The sequence below is a fragment of the Neolamprologus multifasciatus genome, chromosome 14 (genome assembly GCF_963576455.1).
Source record: "Neolamprologus multifasciatus chromosome 14, fNeoMul1.2, whole genome shotgun sequence".
Lineage (NCBI taxonomy): Eukaryota > Metazoa > Chordata > Actinopteri > Cichliformes > Cichlidae > Neolamprologus > Neolamprologus multifasciatus.
This window is the reverse complement of record NC_140452.1, coordinates 3,019,093-3,039,871: the sequence shown is the minus strand read 5'-3', so window position 1 is coordinate 3,039,871 and position 20,779 is coordinate 3,019,093. Positions and strand designations below refer to the sequence as shown.

Here is a 20,779-nt window from a genome sequence, read left to right as displayed (position 1 = left end):
ATACCTTGGGAAGTGGGAGGGGAGGAAGGACAAGATCTGTGATTATATGTTGTGCGAAGGCCCTATGGACGTATTAGGAATTTCTTTTGGGAATGGGGAGGGGGATGCATTGTGTAATTGGAAAAAGAAGATGACTGTAGTCGAAAAAAACCTAGGATTATGGAAGACAAGAAAACTTTCCATTTCAGGGAAAGTGTTGGTTGTAAAGGCCAATGTATTGCCAAAGCTGCTACATTTGGCCTACGTCTTTCCGATGCCGCAGAAGTATAGAGCTCAACTAATGAGGGGAATATTTAATTTTATATGGGGGGGCTATGAATATGTGAAAAGGGCGCTAATGTATCAGGAAATAGCAGATGGTGGGAGGGATGTGCCAAACGTTCCTCTGAAGCTGGATGCAATATTCTATAGCAATGTATGTATACTCTTGAAAAAGACATATATACACAAATGCCAAATCCTGATATGGTTTTGGCTGTCTATACCATACCGGTTTTTTAATAGGGTGGGATAATAAAGGCCCTAAAGCTGAGACTAGGCCGGAGTACTTCCAGCGAATGGTAAAGTGGGGAGGAGATATACGGAATGTAAAGATGAGGATACAGTGATAAATCATAAGTTACTATATAGGAAACTGGTACAGAAACTCAATGTCAATCCAGTAATGGTGAGCTCTGAAGTGTGGGTACGGGCCCAGGACAAGAGTTTTAAGAACGGGCTTAAAGATTTTAATTGGTTGCACTTGCATAGAAGGCTACCAGTCAGGGTCACAATGTATGCCCACAATTTGGGGAAGCAAAAAGTCTGTCCAAGGAAAAACTGTATGGAAGATGAAACAATTGAACATGTATTATGGGGATGTGAATATGCAAAAAAGGTGTGGGATGGGGTGAAAGAGAGTTATAAGTGCTTGGAGAATGTGACATATGATGAAATCACTTCGTTGGGGGTTAAAGGAGTGGGAAAAGAACAAAACAAAATAATTTGTATGCTGATATCAATTGTAAAACTTAAATTATGGAAAGCAAGGCAGGGAAATATAACCGGAGTGTATAAATGGAGAGAGATAGGAACAGTTAAGGCAATAGAGAAAGAATTTGAAAGTATATACTGGCATGAATTAGAAAAGTGGGGAAGTGATACAATTAAGGATAGGTGGAAAACCATCTTTTTAAAACCACCAAAAAAAAGGTGGTAAGTGATAAGGAGCGAGATAATAGAAAGGCGATTGTTTCTTCAGTTTCTGGTCTTTCATTTTGTGGGATTTTCTTGTTGTTTCAACTTCTCTTCTCTTTCTGTAGGATGTTTATTTAGGTGTAAAGAAATGAAGGTATGACATTGATTGGAAAGTAATATGTTAAGATGTATGAGAAATGTGAAATGTAAATGTAAAGGATGGAAATGTTGTGGAAAGTAAATAAAAAAAAGGAAAAAAAAAAAAAAAAAAAAAAAAAAAATCTGTTCTTATCAGTTTAATATCTGATACGCCCCCGATTCGGGGGCAACGTATTAAACGCATTTTTAGAACAGGGAGCCGAACAAGGGGCTCCCTCCGTTCGCTCCACGCATCGACCCGGTATTGCAGCGCCTCCGGGAATGGTGCCCCCTTTGCTGACTTTGTGCAAAAGCAAAAAAGCCAAACAAAGTAAGGTCTGCCAAGCCAAGAGCCAGAAAGCAGCCTGAAGCCGCGAACGTGCTCCTCTCCAGTCACCCCTCTCCTGTCAAAGTCGAACTCTGGAGCAGAGCAGGCGGGGCCTGAGATCTGCCCCTTCAGCCAAGCAAACAGGGCCTACCGTGACGCCGGAAGCCGGCACGAGGAGTCACTGCGGCTTCCTGCGAGGCCAGAGAAACACACACTCTGGCTTCTCTTCAAAACGTACAAGTCTTTTGCCTTTTACTAAAGACTTCCGTGGAGAGTGAGGCATCTGTTCTTACCTGAGAAGCACAATGGCGACCTGGTCGGCCAGCTATACGCAGACTGAAAGAGGAGATGGCCACGAGGAACACCTTAAGATTGCTCTAAAAGACAAAGATGCAGCTTTCCAGGATCGAATAACTTTGGGAGGAGGATTTTGTTGATGCTTTGCAGATTCAGCCCGAGGAGATCTACTGCTTGCAACAGAGTATACCCAACAAGTACTGCGATGTGACGCTAACTACGAAAGACACAGCGGAAGAAGCAAGGAGAAAAGCTCACCTGACGTCAAATGAAGAACTAAAAAGGTACATGGTCACCCCCTTTATATAGAAGTGACTATAGTGTCCCTAACTGTACACATGTATAACCCATGGGTTTCAGAAGAGACTATAAGATGTTTTTTGGGAAGACACGTAAAGGTCTTACCTGGAGTAAGAATAATAAAGATGGTCTGGGCTTGTGGACCGGCAAAAGACAATTCCGCGTCAAAATGGAGGAAGACCCGAATAGTGAAGACGGCTATCGACATCCTCCGGCAGTTTTTTCTATCGGGGCGGACAGAGGCTTCCTCATCTACGCGGGCCAACCTCGGGTTTGCAGAAGATGTGGCGGCAAAGGCCATGAAGCCGCTAATTGCAATCAGGTGAGGTGCCGAAATTGCAATGAAACGGGGACATAGCACAAGAGACTGCACTGTACTAAAGAAATGTCATTTATGTGAGTCAGAGGAGCACATGGCAAGAGATTGCACAAAGCCCAGGTCATACGCTGCAGTAGTGGTGGGGCCGGTGGGCCAAGAGAAGGAAACTGGGACATGACAAATTAGGAACACCTTTGTTTAATGCAGGAGACTCCTGCAGGTGAGAGAAATGAGGCTGACGAGGAAGAAGAAGTTTCTGAGAGAATGATAGAGGTTCCTTTGTTAGATACAGAGGACAGGAATAAGGAAGGATCCTTCGCTACGAGTGAGGACATGACGGAGGCAACCGTGGAGAGAGGTTAGGGAAAGCAGGAAGAAAGAAGGCGAAAAGAAGGAAAAGGCAGGTTTCGGCCACTCCGCCAGAAGATAGCAATGAGGAAAAATTGGAGACTGCGCCTTTCGGTGTGGAGGGAGAAAGGCGTGCTCCAAAAGGAACTCAAACGGAGTGTACCCACACTCCTTTGAGCACCACGATAAGTGAAAATGATTCGACGATGGGAGTGAAAATGAAAGTAACGCTGAAAGTTCTCTGATACGAACATTATTTTCTCAGGAAAGTTTGGGGAAGTAGCCCTTACCATTAAATGGATAAGATGAAAATAATGACTTTAAATGTCAGAGGACTGAGGAATGCAAAGAAAAGGGGAGCTGTGTATGAATTTTTAATTACTTGCGACTTTGATATATGTTTAATCCAGGAAGCCCACTTAAGAGACGAGGCCGACGCTCTGCTCTTCACGAAGGAGTGGGTAGGAGGCGAAGCAGCATGGAGCGTGGGGAGCGTACATGGATCAGGGGTGGGAGTTTTGTGTGGGAGGAAAAGCATCCAAATCATAGACACGTTCTCTGTAATCCAGGGGTAGAGTGATGGTAGTGGACATTAAGAAGGCTGGATTTCAATGTCGCGTGGTTAATATTTATGCACACGCAGAACCACGGGCCCGTAGAGAACTCTTTGGCTGGTTTGGATATATGTTTTATGACGAGCAAAGTGATTATCGTGGGAGGAGACTTTAAATTGCTCGCTAGACAAGGATGGTGGATCGTCCCTGCTCAGAGATTTTTATGGCAAAGTACAGTTTGGCGGATACTATGGGAAAGATATTAGGCAAACAGGTCGGTTATACATGGGAAAATAGTCGAGGAATGAGGAGCAGATTAGATTATATATTAGTAGGAGATAAGGAGAAGGTAACGGGAGGGGGGACAATTTTTGCCCCTTTTACAGACCATAAAGCAATTTGGGTAATGGTAATTTCCGGAGGAGCAGTTTTTGGTAAGGCATATTGGAAATTGAATATGACGTCTTGGCAGAATATGAGTATAGGGAAAGATTTAGAGAAATCTTCGGAAGTTGGGTGGAAATGAAAGGGTTGTATGAGGACAGAGTGAGGTGGTGGGAAGAAACGAAAAAGAGAATAAAAACGTTTTCAATTGCTTATAGCACACAGAGAGCGCAGGCTTCCAAAGAGGTTTTCAAGAAGCTCCAGGAAAAGATTGCAGGGATAGAAGCTCAGAGGAATAACAACAAAAACGGGGGAGCGAGTGAGGAATTGAATGTATTATTGAAGAAACAGAGGATTTGTTCCAGAATAGAGCGAAACAAGAATGTTGAAATTTATGCAGGGAGGAGCATATGCGACAGGAGAAGTGCTCGGACCTATTTTTTCGCTCATATGAAAAAGAGAGAGGAAAAAGGGGCAATTATGGGGTTGGGAAAGTGATGGGAAATTGGTTACCGGGCGGGGATAACTTATTGAAGGTGGTATAAGAGTACTATAGATCATTGTTTGGCGTTGGAAAAAAGTAGATGAAGATGCCCAAGAAATAATCTTGGGATTTTCTGAAGAGAGGCCTAATCAGAGGACGAAAGGAAGATATTGGAAAGGAGTATAACAAATCACGAACTATACTAGGCTACAAAGACAATGAAGAATAACAAGGTACCTGGGATAGACGGACTTACGAAGGGAGTTTTATATCACATTTTGGGATCTCATTGGAGACCACTTGTTGGAGGTATTTAATGAAATGTGTGAAAAGGGTAGAATGCCAAAGAGTATGAGGACAGGAGTGATAAGTCTAATACATAAGAAAGGTTCACCTGCAGCGCTTTCAAACTATAGGCCTCTCTCAATGGTCTGCGTGGACTATAAAATCCTGAGTAGAACCCTAGCAAGACGTCTGGCCCGAGTTATGCCTGCTATTATAAATGCAGACCAGACATGTGGGGTGAAGGGCAGACAGATTGGTTGGAATTTACAACTACATAGAGATGTGCTTATGTACATAGAAGAGAGGAACGTGACCATCAATATGTGTGGACACTTGATCAGGAAAAAGCCTTCGATAGGGTCAACCACGATTTCCTGTGGAGGGTGATGAGACTTTTGATATAGGGGGAAAATTTTTGAACTGGATAAGTATGATGTATACTGACATAATTTGCAATGTAAAGATAACGGATACTTAACAGAGGAAGTGCAACAGAAGAGAGGGCTACGGCAGGGTTGTCCCCTGTCCGCCCTACTCTATGTCTATACGTAGAACCGTTAGCATGCGCAATAATGGGAAATGAGAAAATCAGAGGGGTGGTTTTGCCAGGGGGGGAGGTGCTGAAAATCTCGCAGTACGCAGATGATACAGTACTCTATCTGGAAGATGATGGGAGTGTGAGGGAGACGATGCAAACAATACAGACCTTTGAGAGTGCGGCGGGGGTCAAAGGTTAATAAGGAAAAATCAAAATACAAATATTTGGGAAGATGGGCAGGGTAGGAGAGAGATGCTCTGTGGGCCTCTCGTTGTGTGAAGGGCCCATGCGGGTTTTGGCATTGATTTTGGGAACCCTGGGGGGGACGCAAATCATAATTGGGACTTGAAGATGGCAAAAGTCACAAAGAAATTGGGGATGTGGTCCAAAAGAAAAGCTCACTATAACTGGCAAGGTTTGGCCGTAAAAGCTGACATCTTACCTGCCCTACTCCATTTGGCATATGTCTTCCCAATGCCACAGACTCATAGGAAGGTGCTAACACGAGGGAATTTTTAAATTAATTTGGGGGGGGGTATGAATACGTAAAAAGAACAACGATGTATCAGACAATACAAAAAGGTGGGAGGGATGTCCCATGCATCCCCTTGAAATTGGACGTGATGTATTATAGCAATATCTGTAATCTATTGAATAGGCCCAATATACACAAATGTCAAGTTTTGATCCGCTTTTGGTTATCTGGTCCCATGAGACAATTGATCGAGTGGACAATAGAGTGCCGAGGGCGGAAAGGCAGGCCAGAACATTATTCAAGGATGATTAAATGGCGAGAGAAGTACCAGGAATATAAGGACAAGGACCTAATGTTGAATCACCAAAAAACTGTATAGAACTTTGGTGCAGAAAACCCACAACCCAAAACATATGGGTGCAGGAGGAGGTATGGAAAACGAGCCCAAAAAAAGGGAACTGAGGCAACGGGTGCAGGGACCTTAATTGGTTGCTGCTGCATAAAAAAATACCAGTAAGGTCAATAATGTATGCACATAGATTGTGTGACAATAAGAACTGCCCGAGAAGCACATGTCAAAGAGAAGAAACAATAGAGCATGTAATGTGGGGATGTCCTTTCGCGGGAGAAGTGTGGGGCGAAATGCAGAGGCAGTATGATTGTTTAAAAGGAATCTTGTACAATGAAGTAATGTCCCTTACGGGGTGGGAGAAGGGAAAGCAATCGAAAAGAAAAGTCTCTTTTACTAGTGTCTTTGGTGAAACTATATTTGTGGGAAGGCTCGGCAAGGGTATATTCTGGGGTCTATATAAATGGACAGTTATGGGCACATGTAGGGTTGGTAGAGAAAGAAATAGAAAAAGTATGGCATTTTGAGATATTGAAGTGGGGGTGGGATGCAATCAAAGACAGGTGGAAAACCATTTTTCAGAAGCCACCTAATTTTGGAGACTAAGTGGGGAAAGAGTTTTAGTTTGTTTTGAGAGCAATATACAGTAAGACTAGTTTTAGAGTCAAAAAAAAAAAAAAAAAAAAAAAAAAAAAAGAAAAAAGGATGGGAAAATATGTTAATGTGGTTGCAAATCGAGAAGATGCGATGTAACTTTGGCATGTTGTGTACAATGAATGTTGTGTTTTTTCCATTTAAAAAACAAAAAAAAAAAAAAAAAATCCTGATTAATCATTTTGCTATTTGGATATTACAGCACCTGCAGAAAAGGACAACTGAATACCTGATCAATGGGGGAGAGCAAACGTTTTCTTCTGTTTAAAATACGCTTCTCCTCTGTTCTATCAGAAGTGAAGGTTTGTACAGTTTCTTTGCAGTATTGTTACTAAGTTTGTGGTTCTTTTGTACTTGAAAATAAAAAGGAAGAAAAAAAAAAAATACTGTTCTTATCAGTTTAATATCTGAATACGCCCCCGATTCGGGGAGCAACGTATTAAACGCATTTTCAGAACAGGGAGCCGAATAAGGGGCTCGCTCCTGTTCGCTCCACGCATCGACCCGGTATTGCAGCGCCATCCGGGAATGGTGCCCCCTTTGCTGACTTTGTGCAAAAGCAAGAAAGCCAAACAAAGTAAGGTCTGCCAAGCCAACAAAGATCCCCAGAGCCAGAAAGCAGCCTGAAGCCTGCGAACGTGACTCCTCTCCAGTCACCCCTCTCCTGTCAAAGTCGAACTCTGGAGCAGAGCAGGCGGGGCCTGAGATCCTGCCCCTTCAGCCAAGCAAACAGGGCCTACCGTGACGCCGGAAGCCGGGACGAGGAGTCACTGCGGCTTCCATGCGAGGCCAAGAGAAACACACACTCTGGCTTCTCTTCAAAATGTACAAGTCTTTCGCCTTTTACTAAAGACTTCCGTGGAGAGTGAGGCTAAGGATTTGCACCTATTTTTTGGCAGGGTCTGCCGTCTGGCTGGGCCCTCTCCTCGTTGTTCAAAAGAAGAAATAGAAGAAAGCGCGCAGTTCCAGGGCAGCTCCGCAGGCCTCTGAGCTACTGTGGGTGGGCGGAGATTTGAAGCGGAGGCCCTCCCTGTGAGCCAAGTGAAAGAGCGCACCGTCACAAGCGAGAAGTGTCCCGAGAAGGCGGCTCAGCCAGGAACCTGCAGGAGGCCATCGCTTCTCGGCCTTTTGGCTAAGATCAAGTGTAGTATCTGTTCTTATCTGAGAAGCACAATGGCGACCTGGTCGGCAGCTATACAGCAGACTGAAAGAGGAGATGGCACGAGGAACACCTTAAGATTTGCTCTAAAGACAAAGATGCAGCTTTCCAGGATCGAATAACTTTTGGGAGGAGGATTTTGTTTGATGCTTTGCAGATTCAGCCCGAGGAGATCTACTGCTTGCAACAGAGTATAACCAACAAGTACTATGACGTGACGCTAACTACGAAAGACACATGCGGAAGAAGTAAGGAGAAAAGCTCATCTGACGTCAAATGAAGAACTAAAAAGGTACATGGTCACCCCCTTTATATAGAAGTGACTATAGTATCCTAACTGTACACATGTATAACCCATGGTTTCAGAAGAGACTATAAGATGTTTTTTGGGAAGACACGTAAAGGTCTTACCTGGAGTAAGAATAATAAAAGATGGTCTGGGCTTGTGGACCGGCAAAAGACAATTCCCGCGTCAAAATGGAGGAAGACCCGAATAGTGAAGACGGCTATCGACTCCTCCGGCAGTTTTTTCTATCGGGGCGGACAGAGGCTTCCTCATCTTACGCGGGCCAACCTCTGGTTTGCAGAAGATGTGGCGGCAAAGGCCATGAAGCCGCTAATTGCAATCAGGTGAGGTGCCGAAATTGCAATGAAACGGGACATAGCACGAGAGACTGCACTGTACTAAAGAGATGTCATTTATGTGAGTCAGAGGAGCACATGGCAAGAGATTGCACAAAGCCCAGGTCATATGCTGCAGTAGTGGTGGGACCGGTGGGCCAAGAGAAGGAAACTGGACATGACAAATTAGGAACACCTTTGTTAATGCAGGAGACTCCTGCAGGTGAGAGAAATGAGGCTGACGAGGAGAAGAAGTTTCTGAGAGAATGATAGAGGTTCCTTTGTTAGATACAGAGGACAGGAATAAGGAAGGATCCTTCGCTACGAGTGAGGACATGACGGAGCAACCGTGGAGAGAGGTTAGGAAGCAGGAAGAAAGAAGGCGAAAAGAAGGAAAAGGCAGGTTTCAGCCACTCCGCCAGAAGATAGCAATGAGGAAAAATTGGAGACTGCGCCTTTCGGTGTGGAGGGAGAAAGGCGTGCTCCAAAAGGAACTCAAACGGAGTGTACCCACACTCCTTTGAGCTCCACGATAAGTGAAAATGATTCCGACGATGGGAGTGAAAATGAAAGTAACGCTGAAAGTTCTCTGATACGAACATTATTTTCTCAGGAAAGTTTGGGGAAGTAGCCCTTACCATTAAATGGATAAGATGAAAATAATGACTTTAAATGTCAGAGGACTGAGGAATGCAAAGAAAAGAAGAGCTGTGTATGAATTTTTAATTACTTGTGACTTTGATATATGTTTAATCCAGGAAGCCCACTTAAGAGACGAGGCCGACGCTCTGCTCTTCACAAAGGAGTGGGTAGGAGGCGAAGCAGCATGGAGTGTGGGGAGTGTATACGGTTCAGGGGTGGGAGTTTTGTGCGGGAAAAAAAGTATTCAAATCACGGACAGCTTTTCCGCAATACAGGGTAGGGTCTTGGTGGTGGATATTAAAAAGGTTGGAATAAAATGTCGGGTGGTAAATATATATGCAAACGCAGAACCACGAGCCCGTAGGGAACTCTTTTCTGGCCTGGATATTTGCTTCATGACAAGTAATGTAATTTATGTGGGCGGTGACTTAAATTGCTCTTTAGATAAGAACAATGGTTCTCTTCCACTTAGGAATCTCATGGCAAAGTATAGGTTAGTAGACTCCATGGGGAAGCTCTTAGGCAACCGTCCGACCCATACGTGGGAAAATAGTCGGGGAATGAGAAACAGGCTAGACTATATACTAGTAGGAGACACAGAAAAGGTAATCGAAACGGGGTCCCTTTACGCGCCCTTTACTGATCACAAAATAGTGTGGGCGAAGGTGGAATGCGAGGGGACAGCATATGGAAAAGGATATTGGAAATTAAATAATGACATCTTGTTAGAACAGGAATATAGGGCAAGTTTCAGAGGGATCTTCCAACATTGGGTGGATCTGAAATGTCTGTATGTGGATAGAGGGAGCTGGTGGGAGGAAATGAAAAAAGAATAAAGAAATTTTCAATTGGTTACAGTATGCGGAGAGCACAGGCCTCAAAGAAGGTCTTTAAAGATTTACAGAGGGACATTGCAAAAGAGGAAGAGGATAGGAACAGAAATAGACATAGGGATAGAAGTGAGAAATTGAATGTTTTATTGAAAAAACAAGAAGATCTTTTTCAACAGAAAGCGAGGACAAGGATCTTTAAGTTTATGCAGGAGGAGCATGAGGGTCAAGAAAAGTGTTCAGCGTACTTTTTTGCCCAAATGAAAAGGAGGGAGGAAAGTGGACTAATAAAAGAATTGGAGATAGATGGGAAGATGATGACTGGTTCTGAGGATTTACGGAAAGTAGTAGAAGAGTACTATATGCGCCTTTTTGAAAAGGAAGAGTTGGATACAGACGCGCAGGGGACCTTTTTGAGGGGGTTAGGGGAAAGGCTATCTGAGAAGAAAAACAATCAATGGATAGATGCATAAATAAGAATGAACTATACGATGCCTTGAAGACAATGAAAAATAACAAAGTACCCGGAATAGATGGTCTTTCGAAAGAGTTTTATGTCACCTTCTGGGATCTCATCGGAGACCATTTGCTAGAAGTATTTAATGAAATGTGTGAAAAGGGCTATATGTTGAAAAGCATGAGGACGGGGGTGATTAGTTTATTGTTTAAGAAAGGCTCACCGGCAATGCTTTCCAATTATAGACCTTTGTCCATGGTCTGTGTGGATTATAAAATTCTGAGCAGAGCTTTAGCGTTACGCTTGGCCCAGGCTATGCCGTTTATTATAAATGAGGACCAGACCTGTGGAGTAAAGGGTAGACAGATTGCTTGGAACTTGCATTTGCACAGGATGTGCTCTCGTATATAGAGGACAGAAATTTAGACTCCATATGTGTAACAATTGACCAAGAAAAAGCTTTGACAGAGTCAATTATGATTTTCTATGGAGGGTGATGACGACTTTTAATATAGGGGAAACATTTCTGAGCTGGATAAAAATGATGTATGTTGACATTTGTGGCAAGGTGAAAGTAAATGGCTTTCTGACAGATGAGGTGTATCAGCAAAGAGGACTTAGACAAGGTTGCCCCTTGTCTGCCTTGCTTTACGTCATCTATGTAGAACCTTTAGCATGCGCGATAAGGGGAAACCGAGAAATTAGAGGGATAACCTTACCAGGGGGAGAAGTGTTAAAAATCTCCCAGTATGCTGATGACATCACCCTTTATTTGGGGGATGATGGGAGCGTGAGGGAAGCTATGCAGCTAATACATACCTTTGAAAGGGCGGCAGGGTCAAGGGTGAACAAAGAAAAAACTAAATACAAATTTCTGGGAAGGTGGGCAGGCAGAAGGGAGAGGCTTTGCGGGCTTTCCCTCTGTGAAAGCCCCATGCGGGTCTTAGGTATTAATTTCGGGAATCCTGGGGGAGACGCAGAACGAAATTGGGAGTCAAAAATGGCAAAAGTGAGGAGGAAATTGGGGATGTGGAAGAAAAGAAGACTCTCCATAACCGGCAGAGTCCTGGTTGTGAAAGCCGATATTCTGCCTGCCCTACTTCATTTGGCATATGTTTTCCCATTACCACAAATGTTTAGGAAAGAACTAACACGGGAAGTGTTCAAGTTTATTTGGGGTGGGTACGAATATGTGAAAAGAACTATGATGTACCAGCCGATACTAAAAGGAGGGAGAGATGTTCCATGTATCCCTTTAAAATTGGATGTATTATATTACTGTAACATTTGTAACATACTGAACAAGCCTTATACACACAAATGCCAACTTTTAATTCGTTTTTTGGCTATCAGGCCCATTGAGACAACTGACCAAGTGGGACAATAGTGTGCCCAGAGCAGAAAGCAGACCGGTGTATTATGCAAAGCTGATCAAGTGGCGGGAGAAGCATTTAGAATGTAAGGATAAGGACCTTGCCCTGAATCATAAGACCTTGTATAGGACCCTGGTGGAAAAAACCCACACACAGTGTGTGTGGGTGAAAGAGGCTACATGGAAACGAGCACAAGGAAAAGACTTGAGCAATGGGTGTAAAGATTTGAACTGGTTGCTGCTACACAGGAAAATCCCTGTGAGATCCATAATGTATGCTCATAGATTAAGCGACAACAAAAACTGTCCAAGGACTACTTGTCAAGGAGAAGAAGAAACGATAGAACATGTAATGTGGGGATGTGGTTTTGCGCAAGAAGTGTGGAGAGAAATGCAAGTGCAATATGAGTGTTTAAATGGCATCCAATATGATGAGCTAATGTTCCTTACAGGGAAGGAAAAAAGAAACGAGGCCAGCGGAAAGATCCCCTTGTTAATGGCCCTGACAAAACTATTTTTGTGGAAGGCTCGACAGGGGTACATCCTGGGGTCTTACAAATGGACAGCTAGAACTACACGTAGAATAATAGTAAAAGAAATAGAGAAGACTTGTCTTTTAGAGAAAACTAAATGGGGCTGGGACACAATTAAGGATAGGTGGAAACATGTCTTCCAAACACCTCCCGGTTTCAGGAAGGCTTAAGAGATTCAAACTAGGAGGATAGTTTGATTTTTGTGTTTCCGATAGAGTTCTGTCGTTCTAGAACGGTCGTTTTGGGTTTGAGAAGAATATTATAGAGTACGGGCCCATGTAGTGGTAAGATGCGGCTCCATTTGGTGCCTGTTTTATTTTATTTTATTTTTTATTTCTTTATTTTTCTTGTATTCTATTATTACTAATATGTTTCTGGTGTTGTTTTGACTTTTTTAATGAATTGTATGAAATAAATAAATTTTGGAAAAAAAAAAAAAAATCTGTTCTTATCAGTTTAATATCTGATACGCCACCGATTCGGGGGCAACGTATTAAACGCATTTTTAGAACAGGGAGCCGAATAAGGGGCTCGCTCCGTTCGCTCCACGCATCGACCCGGTATTGCAGCGCCTCCGGGAATGGTACCCCCTTTGCTGACTTTGTGCAAAAGCAAAAAAGCCAAACAAAGTAAGGTCTGCCAAGCCAAGAGCCAGAAAGCAGCCTGAAGCCGCGAACGTGCTCCTCTCCAGTCACCCCTCTCCTGTCAAAGTCAAACTCTGGAGCAGAGCAGGCGGGGCCTGAGATCTGCCCCTTCAGCCAAGCAAACAGGGCCTACCGTGACGCCGGAAGCCGGCACGAGGAGTCACTGCGGCTTCCTGCGAGGCCAGAGAAACACACACTCTGGCTTCTCTTCAAAACGTACAAGTCTTTCGCCTTTTACTAAAGACTTCCGTGGAGAGTGAGGCTAAGGAGTTGCACCTATTTTTGGCAGGGTCTGCCGTCTGGCTGGGCCCTCTCCTCGATGTTCAAAAGAAGAAATAGAAGAAAGCGCGCAGTTCCAGGCAGCTCCGCAGGCCTCTGAGCTACTGTGGGTGGGCGGAGATTTGAAGCGGAGCCCTCCCTGTGAGCCAAGTGAAAGAGCGCACCGTCACAAGCGAGAAGTGTCCCGAGAAGGCGGCTCAGCCAGGAACCTGCAGGAGGCCATCGCTTCTCGGCCTTTTGGCTAAGATCAAGTGTAGTATCTGTTCTTATCAGTTTAATATCTGATACGCCCCCGATTCGGGGGCAACGTATTAAACGCATTTTTAGAACAGGGAGCCGAATAAGGGGCTCGCTCCGTTCGCTCCACGCATCGACCCGGTATTGCAGCGCCTCCGGGAATGGTGCCCCCTTTGCTGACTTTGTGCAAAAGCAAAAAAGCCAAACAAAGTAAGGTCTGCCAAGCCAGGAGCCAGAAAGCAGCCTGAAGCCGCGAACGTGCTCCTCTCCAGTCACCCCTCTCCTGTCAAAGTCGAACTCTGGAGCAGAGCAGGCGGGGCCTGAGATCTGCCCCTTCAGCCAAGCAAACAGGGCCTACTGTGACGCCGGAAGCCGGCACGAGGAGTCACTGCGGCTTCCTGCGAGGCCAGAGAAACACACACTCTGGCTTCTCTTCAAAACGTACAAGTCTTTCGCCTTTTACTAAAGACTTCCGTGGAGAGTGAGGCTAAGGAGTTGCACCTATTTTTGGCAGGGTCTGCCGTCTGGCTGGGCCCTCTCCTCGATGTTCAAAAGAAGAAATAGAAGAAAGCGCGCAGTTCCAGGCAGCTCCGCAGGCAGCTCCGCAGGCCTCTGAGCTACTGTGGGTGGGCGGAGATTTGAAGCGGAGCCCTCCCTGTGAGCCAAGTGAAAGAGCGCACCGTCACAAGCGAGAAGTGTCCCGAGAAGGCGGCTCAGCCAGGAACCTGCAGGAGGCCATCGCTTCTCGGCCTTTTGGCTAAGATCAAGCGTAGTATCTGTTTTTATCAGTTTAATATCTGATACGCCCCCGATTCGGGGGGCAACGTATTAAACGCATTTTTAGAACAGGGAGCCGAATAAGGGGCTCGCTCCGTTCGCTCCACGCATCGACCCGGTATTGCAGCGCCTCCGGGAATGGTGCCCCCCTTTGCTGACTTTGTGCAAAAGCAAAAAAGCCAAACAAAGTAAGGTCTGCCAAGCCAGGAGCCAGAAAGCAGCCTGAAGCCGCGAACGTGCTCCTCTCCAGTCACCCCTCTCCTGTCAAAGTCGAACTCTGGAGCAGAGCAGGCGGGGCCTGAGATCTGCCCCTTCAGCCAAGCAAACAGGGCCTACCCGTGACGCCGGAAGCCGGCACGAGGAGTCACTGCGGCTTCCTGCGAGGCCAGAGAAACACACACTCTGGCTTCTCTTCAAAACGTACAAGTCTTTCGCCTTTTACTAAAGACTTCCGTGGAGAGTGAGGCTAAGGAGTTGCACCTATTTTTGGCAGGGTCTGCCGTCTGGCTGGGCCCTCTCCTCGATGTTCAAAAGAAGAAATAGAAGAAAGCGCGCAGTTCCAGGCAGCTCCGCAGGCAGCTCCGCAGGCCTCTGAGCTACTGTGGGTGGGCGGAGATTTGAAGCGGAGTCCTCCCTGTGAGCCAAGTGAAAGAGCGCACCGTTCCAAGCGAGAAGTGTCCCGAGAAGGCGGCTCAGCCAGGAACCTGCAGGAGGCCATCGCTTCTCGGCCTTTTGGCTAAGATCAAGTGTAGTATCTGTTCTTATCAGTTTAATATCTGATACGCCCCCGATTCGGGGGCAACGTATTAAACGCATTTTTAGAACAGGGAGCCGAATAAGGGGCTCGCTCCGTTCGCTCCACGCATCGACCCGGTATTGCAGCGCCTCCGGGTATGGTGCCCCCTTTGCTGACTTTGTGCAAAAGCAAAAAAGCCAAACAAAGTAAGGTCTGCCAAGCCAAGAACCAGAAAGCAGCCTGAAGCCGCGAACGTGCTCCTCTCCAGTCACCCCTCTCCTGTCAAAGTCGAACTCTGGAGCAGAGCAGGCGGGGCCTGAGATCTGCCCCTTCAGCCAAGCAAACAGGGCCTACCGTGACGCCGGAAGCCGGCACGAGGAGTCACTGCGGCTTCCTGCGAGGCCAGAGAAACACACACTCTGGCTTCTCTTCAAAACGTACAAGTCTTTCGCCTTTTACTAAAGACTTCCGTGGAGAGTGAGGCTAAGGAGTTGCACCTATTTTTGGCAGGGTCTGCCATCTGGCTGGGCCCTCTCCTCGATGTTCAAAAGAAGAAATAGAAGAAAGCGCGCAGTTCCAGGCAGCTCCGCAGGCCTCTGAGCTACTGTGGGTGGGCGGAGATTTGAAGCGGAGCCCTCCCTGTGAGCCAAGTGAAAGAGCGCACCGTCACAAGCGAGAAATGTCCCGAGAAGGCGGCTCAGCCAGGAACCTGCAGGAGGCCATCGCTTCTCGGCCTTTTGGCTAAGATCAAGTGTAGTATCTGTTCTTATCAGTTTAATATCTGATACGCCCCCGATTCGGGGGCAACGTATTAAACGCATTTTTAGAACAGGGAGCCGAATAAGGGGCTCGCTCCGTTCGCTCGACGCATCAACCCGGTATTGCAGCGCCTCCGGGAATGGTGCCCCCTTTGCTGACTTTGTGCAAAAGCGAAAAAGCCAAACAAAGTAAGGTCTGCCAAGCCAAGAGCCAGAAAGCAGCCTGAAGCCGCGAACGTGCTCCTCTCCAGTCACCCCTCTCCTGTCAAAGTCGAACTCTGGAGCAGAGCAGGCGGGGCCTAAGATCTGCCCCTTCAGCCAAGCAAACAGGGCCTACCGTGACGCCGGAAGCCGGCACGAGGAGTCACTGCGGCTTCCTGCGAGGCCAGAGAAACACACACTCTGGCTTCTCTTCAAAACGTACAAGTCTTTCGCCTTTTACTAAAGACTTCCGTGGAGAGTGAGGCTAAGGAGTTGCACCTATTTTTGGCAGGGTCTGCCGTCTGGCTGGGCCCTCTCCTCGATGTTCAAAAGAAGAAATAGAAGAAAGCGCGCAGTTCCAGGCAGCTCCGCAGGCAGCTCCGCAGGCCTCTGAGCTACTGTGGGTGGGCGGAGATTTGAAGCGGAGCCCTCCCTGTGAGCCAAGTGAAAGAGCGCACCGTCACAGGCGAGAAGTGTCCCGAGAAGGCGGCTCAGCCAGGAACCTGCAGGAGGCCATCGCTTCTCGGCCTTTTGGCTAAGATCAAGTGTAGTATCTGTTCTTATCAGTTTAATATCTGATACGCCCCCGATTCGGGGGCAACGTATTAAACGCATTTTTAGAACAGGGAGCCGAATAAGGGGCTCGCTCCGTTCGCTCGACGCATCAACCCGGTATTGCAGCGCCTCCGGGAATGGTGCCCCCTTTGCTGACTTTGTGCAAAAGCAAAAAAGCCAAACAAAGTAAGGTCTGCCAAGCCAAGAGCCAGAAAGCAGCCTGAAGCCGCGAACGTGCTCCTCTCCAGTCACCCCTCTCCTGTCAAAGTCGAACTCTGGAGCAGAGCAGGCGGGGCCTGAGATCTGCCCCTTCAGCCAAGCAAACAGGGCCTACCGTGACGCCGGAAGCCGGCACGAGGAGTCACTGCGGCTTCCTGCGAGGCCAGAGAAACACACACTCTGGCTTCTCTTCAAAACGTACAAGTCTTTCGCCTTTTACTAAAGACTTCCGTGGAGAGTGAGGCTAAGGAGTTGCACCTATTTTTGGCAGGGTCTGCCGTCTGGCTGGGCCCTCTCCTTGATGTTCAAAAGAAGAAATAGTAGAAAGCGCGCAGTTCCAGGCAGCTCCGCAGGCCTCTGAGCTACTGTGGGTGGGCGGAGATTTGAAGCGGAGCCCTCCCTGTGAGCCAAGTGAAAGAGCGCACCGTCACAAGCGAGAAGTGTCCCGAGAAGGCGGCTCAGCCAGGAACCTGCAGGACGCCATCGCTTCTCGGCCTTTTGGCTAAGATCAAGTGTAGTATCTGTTCTTATCAGTTTAATATCTGATACGCCCCCGATTCGGGGGCAACGTATTAAACGCATTTTTAGAACAGGGAGCCGAATAAGGGGCTCGCTCCGTTCGCTCCACGCATCGACCCGGTATTGCAGCGCCTCCGGGAATGGTGCCCCCTTTGCTGACTTTGTGCAAAAGCGAAAAAGCCAAACAAAGTAAGGTCTGCCAAGCCAAGAGCCAGAAAGCAGCCTGAAGCCGCGAACGTGCTCCTCTCCAGTCACCCCTCTCCTGTCAAAGTCGAAACTCTGGAGCAGAGCAGGCGGGGCCTGAGATCTGCCCCTTCAGCCAAGCAAACAGGCCTACCGTGACGCCGGAAGCCGGCACGAGGAGTCACTGCGGCTTCCTGCGAGGCCAGAGAAACACACACTCTGGCTTCTCTTCAAAACGTACAAGTCTTTCGCCTTTTACTAAAGACTTCCGTGGAGAGTGAGGCTAAGGAGTTGCACCTATTTTTGGCAGGGTCTGCCGTCTGGCTGGGCCCTCTCCTCGATGTTCAAAAGAAGAAATAGAAGAAAGCGCGCAGTTCCAGGCAGCTCCGCAGGCCTCTGAGCTACTGTGGGTGGGCGGAGATTTGAAGCGGAGCCCTCCCTGTGAGCCAAGTGAAAGAGCGCACCGTCACAAGCGAGAAGTGTCCCGAGAAGGCGGCTCAGCCAGGAACCTGCAGGACGCCATCGCTTCTCGGCCTTTTGGCTAAGATCAAGCGTAGTATCTGTTTTTATCAGTTTAATATCTGATACGCCCCCGATTCGGGGGCAACGTATTAAACGCATTTTTAGAACAGGGAGCCGAATAAGGGGATCGCTCCACGCATCGACCCGGTATTGCAGCGCCTCCGGGAATGGTGCCCCCTTTGCTGACTTTGTGCAAAAGCAAAAAAGCCAAACAAAGTAAGGTCTGCCAAGCCAAGAGCCAGAAAGCAGCCTGAAGCCACGAACGTGCTCCTCTCCAGTCACCCCTCTCCTGTCAAAGTCGAACTCTGGAGCAGAACAGGCGGGGCCTGAGATCTGCCCCTTCAGCCAAGCAAACAGGGCCTACCGTGACGCCGTAAGCCGGCACGAGGAGTCACTGCGGCTTCCTGCGAGGCCAGAGAAACACACACTCTGGCTTCTCTTCAAAACGTACAAGTCTTTCGCCTTTTACTAAAGACTTCCGTGGAGAGTGAGGCTAAGGAGTTGCACCTATTTTTGGCAGAGTCTGCCGTCTGGCTGGGCCCTCTCCTCGATGTTCAAAAGAAGAAATAGAAGAAAGCGCGCAGTTCCAGGCAGCTCCGCAGGCCTCTGAGCTACTGTGGGTGGGCGGAGATTTGAAGCGGAGCCCTCCCTGTGAGCCAAGTGAAAGAGCGCACCGTCACAAGCGAGAAGTGTCCCGAGAAGGCGGCTCAGCCAGGAACCTGCAGGACGCCATCGCTTCTCGGCCTTTTGGCTAAGATCAAGTGTAGTATCTGTTCTTATCAGTTTAATATCTGATACGCCCCCGATTCGGGGGCAACGTATTAAACGCATTTTTAGAACAGGGAGCCGAATAAGGGGCTCGCTCCGTTCGCTCCACGCATCAACCCGGTATTGCAGCGCCTCCGGGAATGGTGCCCCCTTTGCTGACTTTGTGCAAAAGCAAAAAAGCCAAACAAAGTAAGGTCTGCCAAGCCAAGAGCCAGAAAGCAGCCTGAAGCCGCGAACGTGCTCCTCTCCAGTCACCCCTCTCCTGTCAAAGTCGAACTCTGGAGCAGAGCAGGCGGGGCCTGAGATCTGTCCCTTCAGCCAAGCAAACAGGGCCTACCGTGACGCCGGAAGCCGGCACGAGGAGTCACTGCGGCTTCCTGCGAGGCCAGAAAAACACACACTCTGGCTTCTCTTCAAAACGTACAAGTCTTTCGCCTTTTACTAAAGACTTCCGTGGAGAGTGAGGCTAAGGAGTTGCACCTATTTTTGGCAGGGTCTGCCGTCTGGCTGGGCCCTCTCCTCGATGTTCAAAAGAAGAAATAGAAGAAAGCGCGCAGTTCCAGGCAGCTCCGCAGGCAGCTCCGCAGGCCTCTGAGCTACTGTGGGTGGGCGGAGATTTGAAGCGGAGCCCTCCCTGTGAGCCAAGTGAAAGAGCGCACCGTCACAAGCGAGAAGTGTCCCGAGAAGGCGGCTCAGCCAGGAACCTGCAGGAGGCCATCGCTTCTCGGCCTTTTGGCTAAGATCAAGTGTAGTATCTGTTCTTATCAGAGGAGACGGGAAGCAAACAAAGATGGCGACGTCGTCGGCCAGTTTTTCCGAGACTTTTGGAACAAGAAATACGCTGAGATTTGAACTCATGGAGAAAGACACACAAATGCATGACAGAATAACTTTTGGACGGAGAATCCTCTTCGAAGCCTTGAAGATACAGCCGGAGGAAATATTCTGCCTACAACAGAGCACCGCAAGTAAGCACTATGATGTGACTTTCTCTACAGGAGAATACGCGGAAGAAGTGAGAAGGAAGAGCATTGTGGAAGAAGATAAAGAACTGCGGAGATATATGGTGACCCCTTTGTATCGCAATGATTACAGAATTTTAACGATACATATGTATAACCCATGGGTCACGGAAGAGACTATCAGGTACTTTCTAGGGAGATACATTACTGTTCTCCCAGGAGTACGAAAGATAAAGGACGGTCTGGGCATATGGACCGGAAAGAGACAATTTCGCATCAAATTGAGGGCGGATCTGAACAGTGAAGATGGATATTGCCACCCACCTGCAGTCTTTTCTATTGGAGCGGACAGAGGCTTCCTTGTTTACGCAGGGCAGCCCCAAGCATGCAGGAAATGCGGGAGTGTTGGACATAATGCGGAACAATGCGACCAGGTGAGGTGTAGGAGTTGCGGCAAGCTTGGACATATTACGAGGAACTGCAAGGAGCCCAGAAGATGTCACTTATGTGACTCGGAAGCGCACATGGCGAGAGATTGTACTAAGCCACGGCCTTATTCAGCCGTGGTAAAGACTGGACTTATTGGGGAAGAACGTAGCGAAGAGGAAATAGACTCTGGTGTAGGAGCAAGGCCCCAGGAGCCGATACCAGCTGCTGGAAATCAGGCTAACGAGGACAAGGTGGAAGGTGTGGAGGAGGGGACGGAGCGACATGAGGAGAAGGGAGAGAGAAGTCTTGAGCAAGATGGTGAGAAAGTACAGCAGGGGGAGGAACCCCAAAAAGGTTGGGAAGTGGTTGGAAAACCACGGAGAAAGTCCGCTAAAAGGAGGAGAAAGGTGAGTCCAGCCGCTTTCTCTGAAGATGGTAAGCTAAGTGATCAAGATATTAGGGAGGAGGTTTTGGAGGAGGGTGGACATGTGGAGGGGTATGTGTTGAGGGGAACACAGACTGAGTGCATGCATACCCCTCTAAGTGATGTGACAAGCGATGGAGATATGGAAGAGGAAGACGAGAGCGAAGAAAAGTCCGAGGACTCTTTCATAAAAGACCTTTTGTTACATGTCAATATGGATAGTTAGAGAATCCAAGAGAGCAGGTAAAATATACCAAGAGACTCATTGTTTTTTTTTTGTTTTTTTTTTCTTTCTCTTTAGTATTATTATTATATTTTTTGCC

General features: G+C 47.4%; 1 protein-coding gene, 18 non-coding genes and 6 pseudogenes across 27 annotated transcripts in view; all 25 read left to right on the top strand.

The window, feature by feature from the left end:
• The window catches only part of LOC146502969 (uncharacterized), a 225,304-nt gene that overhangs the window by 33,838 nt on the left and 170,687 nt on the right, over positions 1 to 20,779 (top strand). The window lies entirely within an intron of this gene.
• Positions 1,439 to 1,610, top strand: LOC146503120 (U2 spliceosomal RNA; annotated as a pseudogene).
• LOC146503119 (U5 spliceosomal RNA) lies at positions 1,864 to 1,919 on the top strand (annotated as a pseudogene).
• LOC146503118 (U2 spliceosomal RNA) lies at positions 6,938 to 7,171 on the top strand (annotated as a pseudogene).
• On the top strand, positions 7,432 to 7,545 carry LOC146503117 (U5 spliceosomal RNA). Its single transcript, XR_014868960.1, has one exon. It is a non-coding gene; the product is annotated as a U5 spliceosomal RNA (small nuclear RNA).
• Positions 7,742 to 7,866, top strand: LOC146503116 (U2 spliceosomal RNA; annotated as a pseudogene).
• Positions 12,659 to 12,837, top strand: LOC146503115 (U2 spliceosomal RNA; annotated as a pseudogene).
• Positions 13,081 to 13,193, top strand: LOC146503114 (U5 spliceosomal RNA). Its single transcript, XR_014868906.1, has one exon. It is a non-coding gene; the product is annotated as a U5 spliceosomal RNA (small nuclear RNA).
• LOC146503113 (U2 spliceosomal RNA) lies at positions 13,388 to 13,578 on the top strand. Its single transcript, XR_014869029.1, has one exon. It is a non-coding gene; the product is annotated as a U2 spliceosomal RNA (small nuclear RNA).
• Positions 13,822 to 13,934, top strand: LOC146503112 (U5 spliceosomal RNA). Its single transcript, XR_014868905.1, has one exon. It is a non-coding gene; the product is annotated as a U5 spliceosomal RNA (small nuclear RNA).
• On the top strand, positions 14,141 to 14,332 carry LOC146503111 (U2 spliceosomal RNA). The gene has a single exon (XR_014869080.1). It is a non-coding gene; the product is annotated as a U2 spliceosomal RNA (small nuclear RNA).
• LOC146503110 (U5 spliceosomal RNA) lies at positions 14,578 to 14,690 on the top strand. The gene has a single exon (XR_014868904.1). It is a non-coding gene; the product is annotated as a U5 spliceosomal RNA (small nuclear RNA).
• Positions 14,897 to 15,087, top strand: LOC146503109 (U2 spliceosomal RNA). Its single transcript, XR_014869017.1, has one exon. It is a non-coding gene; the product is annotated as a U2 spliceosomal RNA (small nuclear RNA).
• On the top strand, positions 15,331 to 15,443 carry LOC146503108 (U5 spliceosomal RNA). Its single transcript, XR_014869142.1, has one exon. It is a non-coding gene; the product is annotated as a U5 spliceosomal RNA (small nuclear RNA).
• LOC146503107 (U2 spliceosomal RNA) lies at positions 15,638 to 15,828 on the top strand. The gene has a single exon (XR_014869055.1). It is a non-coding gene; the product is annotated as a U2 spliceosomal RNA (small nuclear RNA).
• On the top strand, positions 16,072 to 16,184 carry LOC146503106 (U5 spliceosomal RNA). The gene has a single exon (XR_014868903.1). It is a non-coding gene; the product is annotated as a U5 spliceosomal RNA (small nuclear RNA).
• On the top strand, positions 16,391 to 16,581 carry LOC146503105 (U2 spliceosomal RNA). The gene has a single exon (XR_014869054.1). It is a non-coding gene; the product is annotated as a U2 spliceosomal RNA (small nuclear RNA).
• LOC146503104 (U5 spliceosomal RNA) lies at positions 16,825 to 16,937 on the top strand. The gene has a single exon (XR_014868901.1). It is a non-coding gene; the product is annotated as a U5 spliceosomal RNA (small nuclear RNA).
• On the top strand, positions 17,132 to 17,322 carry LOC146503103 (U2 spliceosomal RNA). Its single transcript, XR_014869028.1, has one exon. It is a non-coding gene; the product is annotated as a U2 spliceosomal RNA (small nuclear RNA).
• LOC146503102 (U5 spliceosomal RNA) lies at positions 17,566 to 17,678 on the top strand. Its single transcript, XR_014868900.1, has one exon. It is a non-coding gene; the product is annotated as a U5 spliceosomal RNA (small nuclear RNA).
• On the top strand, positions 17,873 to 18,054 carry LOC146503101 (U2 spliceosomal RNA). Its single transcript, XR_014869096.1, has one exon. It is a non-coding gene; the product is annotated as a U2 spliceosomal RNA (small nuclear RNA).
• On the top strand, positions 18,298 to 18,410 carry LOC146503100 (U5 spliceosomal RNA). Its single transcript, XR_014869138.1, has one exon. It is a non-coding gene; the product is annotated as a U5 spliceosomal RNA (small nuclear RNA).
• LOC146503099 (U2 spliceosomal RNA) lies at positions 18,605 to 18,795 on the top strand. Its single transcript, XR_014869013.1, has one exon. It is a non-coding gene; the product is annotated as a U2 spliceosomal RNA (small nuclear RNA).
• On the top strand, positions 19,039 to 19,151 carry LOC146503098 (U5 spliceosomal RNA). Its single transcript, XR_014868899.1, has one exon. It is a non-coding gene; the product is annotated as a U5 spliceosomal RNA (small nuclear RNA).
• On the top strand, positions 19,358 to 19,499 carry LOC146503097 (U2 spliceosomal RNA; annotated as a pseudogene).